Source organism: Phyllostomus hastatus, unplaced genomic scaffold (genome assembly GCF_019186645.2).
Source record: "Phyllostomus hastatus isolate PE091 unplaced genomic scaffold, TTU_PhHast_1.1 phas_contig_551, whole genome shotgun sequence".
Classification (NCBI taxonomy): domain Eukaryota; kingdom Metazoa; phylum Chordata; class Mammalia; order Chiroptera; family Phyllostomidae; genus Phyllostomus; species Phyllostomus hastatus.
This window is the reverse complement of record NW_025333909.1, coordinates 56,694-72,502: the sequence shown is the minus strand read 5'-3', so window position 1 is coordinate 72,502 and position 15,809 is coordinate 56,694. Positions and strand designations below refer to the sequence as shown.

At 45.6% G+C, this 15,809-nt stretch overlaps 1 long non-coding RNA gene across 1 annotated transcript; it reads left to right on the top strand.

Moving 5' to 3' along the window:
• Positions 1–11,931: 11,931 nt before the first annotated feature.
• Positions 11,932–15,210, top strand: LOC123824402. The gene is made up of 3 exons (XR_006786684.1): positions 11,932–12,064; positions 13,221–13,403; positions 14,714–15,210. It is a non-coding gene; the product is annotated as an uncharacterized LOC123824402 (long non-coding RNA).
• Positions 15,211–15,809: the final 599 nt, after the last annotated feature.

The following is a 15,809-nucleotide window of genomic DNA, read 5'->3' as shown; positions in this document are numbered from 1 at the left end:
GTTGGCAGCAGTTGACACCCCCCTGTGGGCCCTCCAAATACATGTTGCACTGTTATCGGTGCAAGTGGAATTGCACTCTAGGGACCCCTGGTCTCCTTCCTGGGCCCCAGTTTCCTTGTTTGTCACATGGGGACAATGATCCCCACCTTCCTGGGCTGCTGGGAAGGAGAAATGAGAGCACGTCACGCAAGAGCTTCGCAAAGGTGCAGAGAGCTGCTCCCCATGTGGCCACTTGACTGTGAAGCCATGATGCAGTGGGAAAAATATTGAACTGGTCTGCCTCCAGCCCTGACTCCACTTTTTGAGCTCTGTGACCTTGGACACATGACATAACTGTTTTGCGCTGCTCTCAGCAGGGTTATTGTAAGGTAATTCAAGGTAACCAAGGCTGGAAGACCCTTGGCACAGGCCTTTGCTCTTTGCAGGTGCACAGTTGAGAGTGCTGAGCAGGGGGGATATTGGCTACAGACCTAGAGTCACTGGGCACCTGCGTGTCAGGGGCACCCTGGGATAGGCCGTGCTACCTACGCATGGGGCCAGCAGGCGTGGGTTTGTCCCGGGGGTGGCTCATCCTGAATGACTACCACTCACCTTAGCTGGGAGGGTTTGGCCAGTCCCAGCCTAATGCTCTGGCTTCCCAGCTGTGTAATCTCAAGCAAACCATTTTGCTTTCCTTCCCCACTTTCCTCATCTGAAAAGGAGGGATAAAGAGAGTGCACGCGTGAGTGGGCTGCTCTGTGGACTGCAAGTGATGCATGTGGGAAGGTCTGGAAGAGGGTAGGGGTCCAGTGAGCAGCAGTTTCCTTCCCACCGAGGCCTCAGAACGGCAGCTGTGTGGTGGGCTCCGGCAGTCTCTCCCAGCCCAGTTGTCTTGCAAGGAAGGTGTCTGTGTCATGGTGGCTGAGGCAAGCCCTTGCCAGCCCCTCTGATTTGGTCCTCTCCTTTCCCAAGCAACCCCCAGAAGAGGTCAAAGGCAGGCCCAGCCTTTGGGAAGGCATATCTGGCCAGGAGTTCTGATAGAGGGGCCCGCCTGCTTCTTGCTTCTGCTCTCCTGAGCAGCCGCTGGGGAAGCTTGAGGAGGAAGTTAGTCAGAGTGAAGCTGCTCCGGGCTCCGCCTGTGGTCAAGGTGTGAAGTGTGCACCTGTGTGTTCTCTGCCACCCTTCCCCCTGTTTTTTTCTTTCTTTCACACCTTTGGGCTGTGGTTTGGGAGATTGGAGGCTAGGAGGTCTGAGCCCTGGGCCCAGCCCCTCACAGGAAGGAGGGCCTCCACAGCGTCTGTCAGACTAGCCAGGGAAGGGGGCTACTTCCTCCTCCTTCCTCTCAGCATCTGCAACCTCACAGCCTGTCTTGAAGGTCCTCAGAATGACTCTGGAGGTTGCTCCCAAAGTCGCTGGACTCAGCCACTGGCCCCAGGCTGTCTGAGGAGCAGGCTTAGGGAGGCTCAAACTTCTGTGGGACTCTGGCAGTGGCCTAGGCTGAGGCAGACCCTTCCTTTCATGAAATTAATCAGAGTCCCGCCTCCAGGCAAGGGTGGGAGTCTGCCCTAAACTATGCGGGGGCTCTAGACCTCCTTTTCCTGGCTCCAGATTTCCCAAGAAAAGGAGAGCTTTAGTCACCAGAGGCCTGGGGACTGGGGACTACCCCCTCCTGTGCCCATCTTCCTGCAGCTCTGAGCCCTACTGGGGGCCAAGCCCTTTCTAAGTGCTGGGGCCATGAGCTGGGGCCTGGGAAGTCCAGGCCCATGGGGGTGAGTTTGCAAGCTATGGGGCGCTCATTCTCTCTGGGGCCAGGGAAGGAGGATGTTGCTGCCATTTTTCAGGTGGCCAAGGGAGACAAGGCAATTCAGGCTGTGCGAACAGCAGGTGCCAAGGCAAGGAAGTCAGGAAGAGCCTGTCAGCCCAGGGGTAGTCAGTGTTCTTGGAGAAGGTGCATGTGAGAGAAGGAGGGTAGAGGGGCTTGGAGAGTAGTTCAAGACCCAAGCCCCGCCATTAAGCATCATGACCTTCTTGTCAGCCTGTCGCCAGAAGTGCCTGGAAACTGTTAAATAACAAATAGCTCCCATTCAGCAAGTCCTAATTTTTGTACACATGGTCTCTTTTCAACCCATCAGCCACCTGAGGAAGCAGAGGTTACTGTACCCATTTTGCAGAATGGAGGTGGAGGCTCAGAGTGGTGAAGTGACTTGTCCAAAGCTAATCAGTCAGTAGGATTTCTGGCAAGATCCCTATCCAGGCTGCATTCCAATGTGCTATACTAACTGATAGGGTCGAGATTCCTGCCTGCCTCCTGCAAGAATGAATAACCTGGCTCTTTCAGGAGTGGTTCTTTCAGGAGCCACACCAGATTCACCACATTGCCCCAACCAGACATCTTGTATTGTGTCATAAAGGAAGCTTTGGTAAACCTCACCGCATTCTCATTCTTCTTGCACCACTCCTCCCCAATCACCAGGAAGCAGAAATGTCAGAATTTCCAGGGTGAGGGGCTTGGAGGACCAAGCAAAAATCTGCCCAGTGCCACACCCCTTTTGCAACACCCCCCGGGACAGTCTGTAATGCTCCCAGAAGTCTCCAGCCCATCCCACGCCAGCTCCGGAAGGCCTGGCTGAGGTACTCCCCCACCTCTGGGCTGGGTGTGCATCTGTTCCCATTCTGCTATGTACCTGGAATTCCACCTTGGCTCACACCTGTCCAAACTCTTCAGAGGTACAGGTGGCAACATTGCCAGTGCACAAAAGTCTAATTATAGAAGCCTGATCTTGGTGAATACTTGAATTCCAGTTGCTCCCACAGTGAACAGGAGGAGGCTGTCCCCCTGCACTGTTCGGCTGGGCCACCCCTAGAAAGGAAGTCATCGTCATGCCCAATGTTTGCTTCTTAATATTCCCTCTGGTTGCCCCACGGAGTGAAGTCAAACAGGATAAAAATAACAGCTGACGTTTACTGATTACTTAACTACGTGCTGGGTACTTTCTAAGAGCTTTACTGGGATGAATTCATTTAATACCCATAACTGTGTAGTAGCTATGACCTTGTTGCTATTAGCATTCATTCCTGTTTTACAGATGACAGAAACACAGAAAGTTTAAGAAATTTGCTCAAAGCCACACAGCCAACAAGTGGCAGAGACGTTGCGTTCTTCCTGTTACACTGGAATGCCTGTTATGGTTAGAGGGAGCGGGATAGGGGGAGCAGCATAGAGAGAGGTGTTCACAGAGAGCTGCTTTGGCCTGTCTGTAATGTTTTATATGGAGACTATGTTCACGAACAGCCAGCCATCAAAAAGGAAATTAAAATTAAGCTAACAAACTGGAAGAATTGGTAACATTTGATTCTAGCATAGGGATTTGGGAAAAATCTTAGATCCATGCTATTTTGCTAGTTTCAACAATGTAAAAGAATGTCTTTGTGTGTAGGGAATACCCATTGGAGTTATTTAGGGGTAAAGGGTTATCACATTGGCAACTTACTTTTGTGTGACTTGGAAAACGTGCAGAGTGAGAGGATGCGCAAATGGGGAGCCATGCTAACAGCTGGTGACATGGGGGGGAAAGGGCATGACAAAGTTCTTTGTATTATTCTTGCAACTTTTAGGCAAATTTGAAGTTACATCAAAATAACAGTTGCTGAAAGAATATCTCTCATGCACAATGGGTTTATTATCAGATGCTATTCCCAGGACCAGCTTAGAGGCCTTAAAGAGAAGAAGATGGAGAGAAGGCTGCCTGGGAATAACGGTCCTGGTCTGGCCTCTGGAGACAGTTCAGTCCCTACCTCTCCTCCACCAGGCTCACTTTGCTTCCAGCATCATGGGTGGATTTCTTTTCCCACTCTAGGTAACTCTGCTTTTCTCTTGCTGCTTTTAAGATTTGTTTTTTATCTTTAACCATTGGCATTTTAATTATGATGTGTCTTGGTGAGGTCCTCTTTGGGTCCATCTTGTTTAGGACTCCTCTGTGCTTCCTGGGCTTGTAGATCTATTTCCTCCACCAAATCAGGGAAGTTTTCTTTCATTATTTTTTTCAAATAAGTTTTCAATGCCTTGCTCTTTCTCTTCTCCTTCTGGCACCCTTATGATTCAAATGTTGGTATGTTTGAAGTTGTCCCAGAGGCTCCTTAGCCTCTTTCTTTTTTTTGGGGGTGCGTTCTTTTTTTCTTCTTGCTGTTCTGGTTAAATGTTTTTCTCTTCCTTATATTCCAAATCATTGATTTGATTCTCGACTTCACCCACTCCACTATTGATTCTCTGTGAATTTTCTTTATTACACTTAGTGTAACCTTCATTTCTGCCTGGGTCTTTTTTATGCTGTTGAAGTACCCAGTGAGTTCATTGAGCATCCTTACAATCAGTGTTTTGAACTCTGCATCTGATAGATTGCTTATCTCCATTTTGTTTAGTTCTCCCGGTTTTGATGTGTTCTTTCATCTGGGCCATGTTTCTTTGTCTCCTTGTTTTGGCAGCCTCCCTGTGTTTGTTTCTATGTATTAGGTAGAGCTGCTTTGACTCCATGTCTTAGTAGTGTGGCCTAATGTAGGAGAGCATACCTGTAAATTGGATGGGGTGGGGCCTTAGGTAATCACAGGGGCAGGGTAATCTGTGTGAACCAGGTTGATGGAGTTTCCAATGTAGTGTTGTGCTCTGTGGCTCTGTGTGGGGGAGGGCTCAGAAAGGAGACAATGCCTCTGCCTGGCCTCTGGAGTTTTGTCCAGGAGGAAGCAATCCCCTGGCACCCACTGTGACACCAGACACTTCAATTTCTCCCTATGTGCCACTGGTGGCCTTCCAGCTGCTGCCCTGGTGCTGGACTCCAGAAGGAGTGAGTCTGCATAAGTCCTAAGTCTGTTATGGGCTCTTTAAGAGGACACACCTGAGAATCTCACAGTTTCTTCCACTGCTGCGATACTCACTGGTTTTTACAGCCAGAAGTTATGGGAACTTTTTTTTTTTCCTGGCACTGGAACACTGGGCTGGTGGTCTGGTGTGGGGGTGGGATTCCTTGTTCCTAAGATATCCCTCCCAATTTTTATCCACCACATGTGGGTGTGGGACTACCTGTTCTGCATCTCTGTGCCTCTCCATGCTATTCCACCTCTCTGTGCTTCTCCACATGTCTGCATACCTCCACCCGTCCTACCCAACTGGATGAATGTAACCCCTTTAATTCCTTGGTTGTTGGACTTTCATACAGATAGATTTTCTGATGATTCTGGGTGATATTTGTTTGTAGTTTAGTTGTAATTTTTGCTGTGTTTGTGCGAGGAGGCAAGCCATGTTTACTTATACTTCTATCTTGACCCAGAGTTGACAGCCTGGAGTTCTTTTTCCCCAACAGAAGTGGGCCTGTGAAGCCAAGGAAGCCCCTGCAAGGAAGGTCATTGTCAGCCTGGCAGTCGGAGCAGCAAGCAGTCTGTGCTGGTGTTCTTGGTTGCTGCTGGGATCCCACAAAGAAGAAAAGGTGTACTCAGAAAACCACAATGGCCACCCCAAAGGTACTCCACTGAGTGAAAGCTGCTGAGGAGTGTCCATCTATGGGTCCTTACCTTGGGAGGTACCCAGTTGTGCTTTAAGCCGCAGCCCCAGGACCTTGTATGAGGCCCCTTGATGATGGGCTTGACTCTAGTTTGGATTTTACCTGCCTGGACTCTCCAGATTCCTGGAAAATTTCTCAGTCAGCCAAAGGAATTTCCTAAAATCCCACCAGCATGTGATATTGGCCTTAGGGGCTTTACCTACAACATCCTGTGCATGGCTGCCATGGCCCGAGCTCTGCCTGCTATTAGTGTTGAGCTCCTGTTTCCCCAACTAGCACCAAGTCAACTGTACAGGCACAGGCATAGGTGCTTGTCTGGCCAGAGCTGGGCTGACCCCATGTGAGGAAGTGTGGCAGAGTGGATAAGCACATGGACTCTGGGTCAGGCTGTCTGGATTGCATTCCTGGCTCTGAAGTGTAACTGGCTGTGTGACCTTGCACAGTTTGTGTCATTGCTCTGTGCTTTAGTTTCCCTCTTTGGATGAAAAGAGTCAATATGCCCATATATGTAAAAGTACTCAGGACAATGTCTGGCACGTGGTCAGTGCTCTATGTGAATTGGTAGTGACCTTTCTCACTGTGGCTGCTGAGGTCCTCCCCAAGACTAGGGACTCCCATGGGCCAGCTTCATTTGCACTGAGCTAGCACACTTCAAACCAGAGAGCCTAACCCTGGGCCCTGTCTTAGCTCTAGAGCTGGTCAAAGTGCTAATGCCTTTGGCTGTGCAGCTTGAATGCCACTTTGAGTCCTGTGCCCAAGTCTTCAGGGTTAATGGGGTGGGAAGTCCCTTTCAGATGCTGAGCCCAGCTGGGTGGGCTGTGTACCTGTGCTGTAGCTGCAAAAGGGACTGGGCCGAGAAGTTGGACTTAATAGGAGTTTGAGGAGACGCCGAATTGAAAACCTGCTTTCCCCTGTGATAACCACAGGTTCGTCACTCACAGAATACCACATTAATTGCTGACTCAACCAAAATGTCTGTGGATGATGTGACAGACGGGCAACAACAACAATAATCTTAATTAGTAATGCTTACGTAGGACTCACTATTTGCCAGATGTTGTTTGAAGTACTTTTACACATACATATCCTCCTGATAAGCCTTTGAGATAGGTTCCATTTTTATTCCTGTTTTAAAGATAAGGAGACAGCCCTGGCTTATGTGGCTCAGTTGGTTAGAGCATTGTCCCAGAACCAAATGTTTGTGGGTTCAATTCATGCAAATCAGGGCACATACCTAGGTTGCTGGTTTGATCACCAGTATTGTCCGAGGGTGTGTAGGATCTCCTGTCCCAGCACATATGGGAGGCAGCCAATCAATGTTTCTTTCTCACATCGATATTTCTCTCTCTTCCTTTCTCTCTAAAAACAATGAAAAAATGTCCTGGGGTGAGGATCAAAAACAGAAAAACAACGAGAAGACAGACTCAAATAAGTTAAGTAGGTTGCCCACAGTTACACAGCTAGTAAGTGACAGAGTCTGGGTTTCAAAACAAGCAATCTGGTTTAAAGTCCACACTCTTAACCACCCTACCTACTGTCTGGGTTTGAAAAGGCCATTGTGTGAATTTAAGAGGAGCAAAGGAGTCTGAAATTGCTTGGCCCCCCTCCCCCACACTGGGTCTGGCCAGGGTGTGCTGTTCATTATGCAAATCCCCAAGCAAGTTTCCGACTGGCTGAGCCAGTGCAGGGGCTGGGCCCCTTCCTGGAACAAGGGAGCTCTTCAGGCATTCCACAGTTGGCCACCAGGACAGAAGATGAAGGACAGGAGTCAGGACCAAGGGATAGTTACTATGGAAACCAACAGCACCAGAGAGCTCAAAGCTGAGCCTGTCTGGGTCTAAAAAACCACACGATATTTTTAAAAAAGATGCTAGAGTTTTGGGAGGATGGCTTAGGACAAACACTCTGTGGAACTTGCATGAATTATATTTTTGCATATTTGCTAGTAAATAGTGGTCTTTCACACAACAATCCCAAGTATTTGTATATTATTGTAGCTTGTAGCATAGCTAGAGCAGTGCTTGCATATGGAGGAAAGACACAGGATACGATGGTAGAGGAGGATAGAGAAGGTGGGGTTAGGGGAAGAGCTGGAAGAAAGGACATAGTTTAGGGGCCAGTAGGTTCAGGGAGAAAAGTTAGAAGGAGGGACAGTGTTAGCCGAAGTTGGGGTGGCAGGATGGGGAGAGAAAAGGTGATTTAGAAATGGAATCCATAGCACTGATTGGCTAGCCCCAGCCCAGTCTGCTCTAGTGAGTCTCCATGTATCTTTGTCATAAGGATGGCATTCACTGTGGCCTCTTGGCTCTTTCTTTGTTCTCATATCAAGTCTTGGCAGTCTGGCATAAAAAGGATCTGTTTAGCCTCTTTCAACTCCAACTTATTGACAAGGAGCCTTTACCTTCTCACACAACCTGCTTTCCTGTTACTGCTATTATTATTCCTAAACATGAGTGGTTTGCAGGACATGCTTTGGCAAATACCAGCCCAGAGGATAGAGGCTGTTTTCCTGGCCTGCCTTCAAGGCCTTCCAAGGTCTGGCCCCAGCCTTCTGCCGAGCCTGATTCTCCACTCTGCTTTCTGCATCTTATATTTTAGCCAAACTGGGCCACATACTGTTGCAAGCATACCCAAGTTTCCACTGCTTGGCCAGTCTCTGCCCAAGTCCTGTACATTCTTCGGGATTCAAAGGTGCAGCTCAGAGCTATGAAGGCCAAAAATGTCCCTTTAGCTAGATCCTGAGGCTACCCCCACCCCAGTCTGCCTCTAGTGAGTCCCTGTGACTCTGTCCTGAGGGTCCCTGATAGAGCAGAACAGAAAGGAGAGGTGAGAACACCCAGGGGAGGAAGCAAGAAGTTTCAGTACCCTATGCCTACCTTCCAAACATAGAAATATGTTGAAGTAATTCTACAGGGCAAGTCTCTGACTAGAAGTATCCTTTGCCATCTGATTTCCTGCTTCCAACTTTTTCACCCTCAGAACCATTCACTCCACTGGGAATCATTGAACAAGTATAGAAAGGCCAAGGCAGGCCAATTCGATTTGCTGGCCGAGGATCATAATGAGAGTCCAACTGAATACAGGAACCATGTAGCATGGTAGTACTAGATGAGCTTTGTTTGGTGTCTGGTGGGCCTGGGTTTCAATCCCATGTTAGCCACTTAATAACTGTATAATTTGGCAAAATCACTTCAATTCTCTGAGCCTTAATTTCCTCATCTGCCAAGTAGAGATGATACCTACCTCATATAATAAAGATGAAATTATTGTTTAAACAATGACATGAGATTAATTTTGGTAAATCACCTGGTACAATGCTGGGCATTCTCTGACACCCACTTGAATGTAGCCAACCCCCATCCTTCTCTATCCCTTTAGCTTGTTTTATATTCTTCAGAATATCCATCTGCTGTTTATTTGCTTATTTGCTTATTGGCTACTCCACTAGAATATACTTTCATAAGAAAGATGATTTTGGTTTCTTAAATCACTATATACCCAATGCCTTGTATCATTTCTGATACACAGTAGGTGCTCATAAATATTTACTGAGTGGACAGTAGATTCTGAAGGGGTAGATGCATGAGATTATATACATATATAGGTTTTCCATGCATACAACTTGCAGTGCTGTGAGTTTGGGTCATAGCTGATGACTAGCATATGACCTCACACCACATGGGTTCTAGAGAGCACTTGTCCAGGGCCTGTGTTTGGGAACAATGCCTATCAGCATAGAAAAGGTTTCAAGAAGTTCTGTAAAGACAAGAGTTACCAGACTCATTTGGTCACTGTAACAGCTTCCCAAGGCTGCCTTAACAAATTGAAAGGCAGAAATCCATTCTCTCAAAGCTCTAAAGGCCAGAAGTCCAAAATCAAGGCAGGGCCATACTCCCTGCAGAAATGTAGGGAAGAATCCGTCCTTTGCCTCTCCCAGCTTCTGGTGGCTGCTGGCCAGCATGCCTTGGCTTGTGACCATATCACTCCAATTTCTGCCTCTGTCTTCATATGGCCTCCCTGCTTTTTGTGTGTCCCATCTCTCTCTGTCTCTCTCTTATAAGGACACTTGTGATGGCATTTAGGGCCAAGCCAGATAATCCAGGATAGTCTCAGCATCTCAAGACCTTTAAATTAATCATATCTGTAAACACCATGTTGCAAATAAGGTAATATTCACAGGTTCTGGGGTCTAGCACTGGACAGATCTTTGGGAGCCACTATAAGCCAACTGTAGTCACTAACTACCCTATTCTCACCAATGTTCCTATTATCATTATAGAGCACAGTTTGAGAAATGGTGATTTGAAAAAAACGAGCTTTTAGAAAAACCAGGGGTAGAGATGGGGGTAGAGTACAGAAAGAAACAACTTCTTGACATTTAAAAGGTACTACAATTGTCAGGCCCTCCTCAGGATGGGAGAGATGGGATGAATATTGACTAAACTCTCTTGCTGATTCTTGTTGTGCATCAAGGACTGGGCTCCACTGGTACAATAACAAGGAGAAGTAATTATACCTGATGGAGAGTAATTACTGTTCTGTTCCTCTTGTTTAATTAGGCCAGAGAGGGTGTCTGGGCATGGATGGTTTTCAAGAGCTCTCCAAGTAATTGTCATGCATAACAAGAGTGGAAAACCACTAGACAATAGTGTTAAGGCAATGAGAATTTCAAAATACAGCTGTTAATGAACATTTATCTTTCTGAGTAGTGATAAAGTTCATAATGTTGACATCAATAATTAACCCTCTTGACCATCTCAGTGAGATAACATCAAATTCGCACATGTCAGGAGCCCTGGCTACCTATGGAGAGCGGTATGGGAAGATGCTCAGCAAATATGAGGTGCAGAGAGAAAGCAGGAAGCATCTCTGAAGCCACTGATACTTAAAAGCCTTAGCCCCCAGATGGAGACTACAGGGCCAGGGCTGGGGGTGCATAGGAAACCAGCAGAGAGAGCTGACAAGAGTTGCCAGGAAGAAAGAGAAGGTGTTGCTTATTGAATAAAAAAAAGGAGAAGTCCTTGGTCTTGGCCCACTGGACAGGGGCATGGACTCTCTTATGGCCCAGCAGAAAGGAGGAACCCTGCCATGACTGTGGTGGGAAGGGGAGGGTCTTTGGAAACTCTGCTGGCTCCCCGATGGTTAGAGAAGTTGGCCTTTGGGATGGCCCAAGTGCTTTTTGTGCCAATGTGTTAAATGTACATGTGAGGTTCAAGCTAACTGCTATGAGACTTCACAAAGGATGGACTAAACCTTTAGAGGTTGGAGCTTCCAAAAAGGAATCCTCCTTCCTTTTTCTACAGGGTCTTATCTAAGTCTTTCCTATCCATATCTGTCTAAGCACCCCCCACCCAGCTCCCTGGGGAGATAAGCCAGACAGGCATTATTGTTATTTTTTCTCACTTTAAAAATTGTGGCAAATAGTCCTGACCGGCATGGCTCAGTTGGTTGAGCATCATCCTGTCCCACAAAATGAAAAGTTGCTGGTTTAATTTTTGGTCAAGGCATATGCCTGGGTTGTTGGCCAGTCCCTGGTGGGGGTGTATGCAGGAGGCAACTGATTCATGTTTCTCTCACCCATGGATGTTTCTCTCCTTCTCCTTCTCCCTCCCCTTCCCTCTCTCTAAAAATAAACAAATAAAATCTTTTTAAAAATTGTGGCAAATATATATATTTATATATATATAAACATAAAACTTACTATATTAACCATTTTTTGGACAAGGAATCATAGATAGATGTTTATGATAGACAATGTATTCTTCACATATAGAACATCACATTAACCTCAAAATCCCAAATCATTTCAGTATATTGAAAAGATAAAATGGCATATGTATTTGAAGCTGCTTTTTGTAAACTTTAAAAGCCTACATTATTTTGAAATATTATAAATATCAGGAAGAATACATTATTTATTACATTTTATGCCTGACTCTCAGCTTTCTCTCCCCTACACTTATTGGGTGGAGTAGGAACTGTATGTCAACATAGAATCAGACACTTTGTTTGAGTCATTTAATTGAGACACTTAATATTTTAATGTAAGTGCTTTTACTTTGGTAGTTGACATGCAATTTTTAAAAATTATGTCAAAATATACATAACTTGAAGTTTCACATCTTAACCATTTTTACACGTAAGGTTCTGTGACACTAAGTATATTCCCAAGTTTGTGCAACCATCACCATCTCCAGAACTCTGTTCATCTTCTTCAGCTGAACTTCTGTACCCATTCAACACTAACACACATTCCCCCTCCCCCTCCAGCCCCTGGAAAGCACCATTCTACTTTCTGTTTCTATGCATTTGACTACTCCAGAGACTTCATTATCAGTACAGTCATGCAGCATTTGCCCTTTTGTGACTGGTTTCGTTCATGCAGCATAATGTCTTCAAGGTTCTTTATGTGGTAGCATATGATATGATTTCCTTCCTTTTTTTTTTTTTGCTTATCATCAACAGAAATGTATTTCTTATAGATCTGAAGGCTGGGAAGCCCACGATCAACATGCTGGCAGATTAAATGTCTGGTAAGAATCCACCTCTTGATCATAGTTAGTCATCTTGCTACAATTTCATGTGGTAAAGCGGCTAGGGAGCTGTCTGGAGCCTCTTTTTAAAAAACTAAAAAAATTTTCAATTACAACTGACATACAATATTATATATCAGTTTCAGGTGTATACCCCAGTGATTAGACATTACATAAATTATTAAGTGATTATCCCAATAAATCTTGCACCCGTCTGATACCATACATAATTACTGGAATATTATTGACCAAATTCCCTATGCTGTACTTTACATCCCCATGACTATTCTGTAACAACGAAGTTGTACTTCTTAATCCTTTCACCTTTTTTGCTCATGCTCCCAACCACCTTCCTATCTGGTCACCATCAAAATGTTCTCTGTATCTCTGATTGTGTTTCTTTTCAGCTTTCATTTTGTTTCTTAGATTCAGTCGTTGATACGTACATTTTTTTTTTTTACCATTTTGTTGTTCCTATTTTTGACCCTTTTTCTTCACTGTTTTCTTAAAGAAGACCCTTTAATATTTCATGTAATCCTGGTTTGGTGGAGGTGTACTCTTTTAGCTTTTTCTTGTTTGGGCAGCTCTTTTATGTGTCCTTTGATTCTAAATGATACCCTTTGTTGGGTAGAGTAATATTGGTTGTAGGTCTGTGCTTTTTTAAAAACAGTGTTTTTAGCCTCACCTGAGGACACTTTTTAAAAAATTACTCTCATAGAGAGAGGAAGGTGTCAGGTGAGGAGAGAAATATTGATGTGAGAGAGAAACATTGGTTGGTTACCTCTCGTAGGCTTCTTGGCCTGGGGATTGAACCCACAACCTAGGTATGAGGGGGACCCCCCAAAACAGGAAATATCTTGTAGAAGGTGGGCCCTTTGTAGTACAGCTTCCCCCACTAGGTGGGTGTTCTAGGAACCCATCTGTATCAGTGTACCTGCTATTGTTATTGTGAGAGGCTGCATTCATCTTCAGTGAGTTTTTTTAAACGACTCATTCAACGCATCTGCGCATTTCATGTTGGGTGATTTACGAGTGTACCTGCTCACACCACACTGAGTGTTCCACGGTTTTTGACCAAAAAAATGACATGACCCCCTTGTCCTACCCTCCCTATTCACCTGATCTCACTCTGCGTGGCATTTTTTTGTTTCCCTAGATGAAAATTCCTCAAAGAGAAAGATTTTGGCATTGTGGAAGAAGAGAAATAAAAAACAGTAGAAGCACTAAAAAGCATCAAAATCGAAGAGTTCAAAAACTGTTTTGATCAGTGGAAAAAGTGGCTCAGTGGGTGTATTGCATCAAATGGAGAGTACTTTGAAGGCAACTGAAATTTAAACGTGTAAGAACAAATACATAATTTTTAATAAATATATTCCATGTTTTTGGGGGTCCCCCCTCAGCTATGCCCTGACCAAGAGTTAAACCCACAGCCTTTCGGTGTATGGGATGATACTTCAACCAACTGAGCTACATTGGCCAGGGCAGTCCTTCCTTTTACACTTTGAATATTTCTTGCCTGTTCTTTCTGGCCTTCAAAGTTTCTGTTGGGAAAAATCAGCTGACAGCCTTATGGGATCTCCCTTGTGGGGAACTAACTGTCTCTCTGTTGCTGCCTTTAAGGTTCTCTCTTCGTCTTTATCCTTTGCCATTTTAATTATGATGTGCCTTGGTGTGAGCATCTTTGGGTTCATCTTGTTTGTGACTCTCTGATGATTTCCTTCCTTTTTAAAGCTGAATAATATTCCTTGTATAGGTATACTACACTTCATTTATCTATTTATCCATCCACAGACATTTGGGTTGCTTCCAACTTTGAGCTATTGTGAATAATGTTGCAGGAGAGGAGAATAAGGTTTAGAAAGGATCACACAGCAAATCAGTGGGAGGGTCAGGGTTCAAATGCTGGCTTAACCCAAATCCTACTCATTGGCTGGGCTGGGTGGCCTCCAAAGAAATAGTTGCCTTGTTCTCCACCTTTTTACCTCCAATAGTCTTAGCTATCCTGGAGCTGCCCATTCGCCTTCCTCAGGATCTTGTACTGTGCCCACTAGTAAAAACCTTCATGGAGAAACCTTTCTTTTTATCTTTCACAGGCACCTCTCCCTCCAACCCCAAGCCAAATGGCTAGACTCCTCTGACTGGGTGACATTTATGCCTGTTTATGACCAAAAGGAGATGTTGGGGGTCTCTCCTCCTCCCCTGTGTCCTGCCTCCTAAGCCTTCCTGACACCCTGGCCTCCAATAGGGCACATTTATTCTTCAACATTACTACTATATCCCCCAGGAGAAGTTGGAGGGAGAAAGAGGCAAGCGAGTTCCTGCCTGGAATTCCCTGTCCAGGCTAGGTCTGAGAAGCAAGTTTTTTACAGGTGATATTGCCCTCATTTTTTCCATTCCCCACCCTGCTACTACCAGACATGTAGGCAGCAAGTACCTCACCAAACCTTTGCATGACACTTTTGAAAACTCCTTCCCAGCTAAGTGTGTGGGAAACCTCCTCAAAGTAACCCTATTTTTCTTGTCTGCCTCAAAGGAATGCCAGCACCTCTAACAATCACAAAAGTTAGAGGAATCAAAATTCTCTAAGGACTCCCATTAATCCTTCAAGTGATATTTCAGCTACAAGTCATACTTCATTTTGTGGCTCAGGTGTGCCGTAACCCAGGTGGTCATCTCACCAGCAGTGTGTAAAGGAGCAGAAGGAACAAGCCCACACCTTAGAGGGAATCACGGGGTCACTTGTCATGTGAGAGGGAGCAGGATGTCCAGTTGAAGACGCTCCTGTGGACAAGCAAGTAGGATGAATCTTGAGCAGATGGTGGTTCTGGAAGACTTTGGTTGTCTGCCTGACGTCCATGCTCCTCCCCTTCTTTTCCACTGGAAAAAACTTTCTCCCACAACACAGACTGGAAATACCAGGTACTCACTTTCCAAGCCTCCCTTGCAAGTAGGAGTAGCCAGGTACGATGACTGAGTTCTGGACTGTGATGTGTAAGGGGAAATCAGCTGCATGGCTTCAGGCAAAGGGTTTCCTGCTTTAAAAGAGAACTTGGTGAGGAGTGTCCTCCCCTCCCCCCCACACCCCAGCTTCTTGTCTTTGAATATGGCTATATAAAGCAACCATCTTACAGCTATGGTATGACAAACCCAAGAACAAACATGAACATGCTTAGCAAACCTGAAGTCTTGGAGCTCCTGAATAAACCCTGGGACCACTCTGGATTTATGAAATGAGGGGATAAAAATCCGTATCACTTACTTGTATGTATGTATGTATGTATGTATGTATGTATTTATTTATTTATAGAGAGGGAAGGGAGGGAGAAAGAGAGAGAGAGAGAAAGAGAAAGAGAGAGAGAGAGAGAGAGAGAGAGAGGGAGAAACATCGATGTGCGGTTGCTGGGGCCATAGCCTGCAACCCAGGCATGTGCCCTGACTGGGAATCTAACCTGCGACACTTTGGTTCACAGCCTGTTCTCAATCCACTGAGCTACGCCAGCCAGGGCATCACTTACTTGTTTTACTCACAGCAAAAAAGCATCCTAACTGATACAGTATTCCAGAGTAGACCACAGGAAAGCACAGGTTAGTGGAGTCAAGTGAGGCAAAGGGCATGAGGCTGGGGCCAGAGTCCATGTTGTACAAGTTCGTGTCTGAAGTGAGGAAGCTCAGGTTCCACCTCTTGTGGCCATATGAATAAAGAGGTTGACTAGGAGAGAGTGCTCCAGATAAGACCCAGGTTTGT